Source organism: Rhipicephalus microplus, chromosome X, assembly GCF_043290135.1.
Source record: "Rhipicephalus microplus isolate Deutch F79 chromosome X, USDA_Rmic, whole genome shotgun sequence".
Lineage (NCBI taxonomy): Eukaryota > Metazoa > Arthropoda > Arachnida > Ixodida > Ixodidae > Rhipicephalus > Rhipicephalus microplus.
In genome coordinates, this window is record NC_134710.1 from 273,318,223 (window position 1) to 273,321,488 (window position 3,266).

A 3,266-nucleotide genomic window follows, 5' to 3' on the forward strand; every position below is an offset into this window, starting at 1 on the left:
ATGTCATGACCGTACATGGGTGTCACGTTCAAGTACCTGCGTGTCTTGGAAATGTTGGAGACGTGACTGGAACGGGAGTGCCTTCGTGAACCACTCCTCCCCCACCTTCTTCCTTATCCTTGGACATGATGCAAAATGTGCCGCGAGATTACCTCAGTTTTCTTAACGCGGGTTCCGATTGTGTTAGTGTACGAACATGGCGCCCACGTTGACTTCTGTAACCCGTCCATTAGGCAATGCGAAGAATCGGGTGGTCAGTTAGCGCAGGATTTAAGCGTGAAAACCAACAAAAAAGCGAGCAAGAAGCACACAAAGAAGATAGGATATGAACGCCTTCAAAAGTGATTGACAATGATCAGCGCATCCTAGTGATGTCGGTCATCTTCATCCTCTTTGAATGCCACATGCCGGTTTTGTTCCGAACGTGGTCACCGCTCTACGCGATATTTCCGTTTCCTTGCTAGGTCTTTTTTTAAATTTTAAATGCGAAATCATTTGACATACGCCGTTTTGCACGTGTATATAGACGTCTCATTTAGCCCGTATGTCTGCTCGCCGCACATATCCGGCGTGGTCTAGTGGTTAGGATACCTGGCTTTCACCCAGGAGGCCCGGGTTCGATTCCCGGCGTCGAAAGTGTATGGTCTCATGGTGTAACGGTTAGCACTCTGGACTTTGAATCCAGCGATCCGAGTTCAAATCTCGGTGAGACCTGCTTTTTTCCTTCTTTTTGTATTAGGCATGCCAATTCAGCACGAATAAAGTTGTAATGATCGCTTTTTTTCTAATGAAAAACGAATTCTGAGCACACCTACATCTTTTGTTCGTTCTTTTTTTTTTGTTCCTGCAAAAAATGCTCGCTGCATGCGTGAGGTTCGTACAGTGTCAGTTTTTATAAAAGGGAACATGCGAACGCATGGCCGGCACACTCCGGCGGCTGCTTGTAGCGCCTTCAAGCGGGAGCGATAGCAACCACAGGCTCTACTTGCATCATCTTGTGGCGAGCAATACAACCGGTTTGTTGTTATACAAAACCGGTGACAATATTGCAACCGCCTCCCCTTCACGGTCGTTACGCAAGACGCCGGGTGTAATCACCTTGAAGGGAGAGGGGGATTACCATCTTGCCGCCGATTTTATATCATCAATAACTGGTCGTTGTGCAGATGGACGGACAGACGGATGGACTGCTCAGGAAATCATGCATTGTGCTGTCATATAGACAATTTTCCGCAGCGGCACCAGTGCGCTGCCTTGTTCGATAACGTGGCCGTAAACTGGCTGCAGCCGCTTGCCCAAGCGAACGCATTGGCTCAGCGAAGCGGCCGTGGCTGTAAGCGCCGGTAGCTAGCTTTATAAGCCAACATGGCAGCATCCGTGTAGACGTGACCGCCCGCTTCGGTACAAACTCATTGTGCTACTCGCCCACTGTCGTGACAGATATAAATAAATGGTGAAATCAGCTACCACCTCGTGTCACCTCAGGCTGGGCACAAGACATCAGGCCTTTACTGTCTTAATTAAGGAGATTAGCTGCGTTTATTTAGTCATGTCTGCTAAGCCTTGTCTCTGAGAATTTGAGAAATAATGGAGAAAACCCTACAACACACCAACGAATACATTGCTCTCGAAGCTTCAGGACGCATATGTAAAGCAAATAAATGCATGCGTTGCAAACTCACAGGCCATACAATGAAGAATGGCCACACAATAAGATCAAGGCGGAAGGAAACTGCACCCATAGGTGCCGCCATGTTGACTTTCTCTTCCGTGGCCGTCTTTCTGCAATGGTCATCTACAGCCCTTCAGGACATCCACGTCACGTCGTCTGCTGGGTGTTCCCAAAGCGTTTGTTTCGCTTCTACTCACGTGCGTGCAGACGCTGCGAGAACGTCGAGCAGACGACGCGAAGCGGTTGTTGAGCAGTGCTGCAGAAGGCCACATCCATAGCCTCCTAAATTTCGTTTGCCTGCCGGATGAGCGCGAAACGCCCGTCATCTATGGTGGCGCTACCTACGTAGGGGTAAGGGTCTTTGTACTTAGCCTTTTAGATCGGCATTTTTGGCGTTTGCTAATTTTAGAGGCTGTGCCTTATATTGAAGGGGTTGCCTGCTGAATGAGCGCAAAACGCCTGTCGTCATAACGGCGGCGCTTACGCAGGGTTAATTAAAATTACGTTTACGCCTTTTTGAAACTTCTTACGTTATTTTTGTTGCTTATAAGCTCCTAAAACGTGAAAAATTATTTGAAGACACCCCTACTTAAGTGGCGCCGCCACAATAGTTCCGACGACGGCCGCTTCCCAAGTGACCGCCGATAACCTGGCAGACAAGGGAAATCTAGGAGGCTATGCCTTAGCAGAAAGACGGCCATAGCATTGCCTTTTTTATTCACATGCCTGACGAATGGCTCGTGCTCCCAGTGGAGTTGACCTGTCTTCAGTTTTGAGCAAGCGCCGCGCGGTAGCACTCGCGATCAACACTATCATCACGGTGTTTTTTTTTGGGGGGGGGGGGGGGGAGGGCATAGGGGCGCATCAGTCGAAAGTTATTCGAAATCTGCAACTATACATGACCATTTCGCAGGCTATGCAAAACGTCTAGTTGTTTCACCATCCGCCACAAATGGCGCTAACGACTGACACTAATCGAAAAAGATGGAGGGAAAGGGTGTGACAGCCGGTTTTTTTCTAATGCGGCAGGCATCTAGTCTAGGAAGCATTGGCCATAGTAAGGAGAAGTTCATAGTGTTTTGGCACCATCTATATCTGAATAAGCAAACCAGCGGCGGAAAATTGTCCATACTTGATTGGAAAAGTCGGATTTTTGCACACACATTCTCGTTTTTTTTTTTACGTCATGTAGGTGCTCAGTTTCGGTTTCAGTTTTGTGTTTTGTGATGGATGCCGATAAGTCCTGGCCGTAAGGAGCCCCGCCGCTTAAAAAGAATCGAAGCATCGGAGTGTCAGCGACATGTAGAATTCCAACATGAATAATTGTTAATCTTTCGAATATATTTAGAGCTGCATATGACATGACCGCGGTGTCTACACTCCTATTCAGTAAAAATCAAAATGAATAAAGTAGTTGTAAAAGACGCTCCTACGAAACTAGAAATTTAGGGTTTTTTTTTTCTCTTATAACGAAGTGATGTCGTTGCAGCGCGATCTTGAAGTTACGTAGCATAAGGACACACGTTTGTTCCCATGTGTCTACTTCGTTCGTTTATAAGTTCCCGCAACTCTCACACGGTGGTGCAACTATCCC

At 47.4% G+C, this 3,266-nt stretch overlaps 2 non-coding genes across 2 annotated transcripts; both read left to right on the forward strand.

Annotated features, from left to right (window-relative positions):
- The first annotated feature begins 564 nt into the window (after positions 1 to 564).
- Positions 565 to 636, forward strand: TRNAE-UUC (transfer RNA glutamic acid (anticodon UUC)). The gene has a single exon. It is a non-coding gene; the product is annotated as a tRNA-Glu (tRNA).
- A 6-nt stretch (positions 637 to 642) lies between these two features.
- Positions 643 to 714, forward strand: TRNAQ-UUG (transfer RNA glutamine (anticodon UUG)). Its single transcript has one exon. It is a non-coding gene; the product is annotated as a tRNA-Gln (tRNA).
- Positions 715 to 3,266: the final 2,552 nt, after the last annotated feature.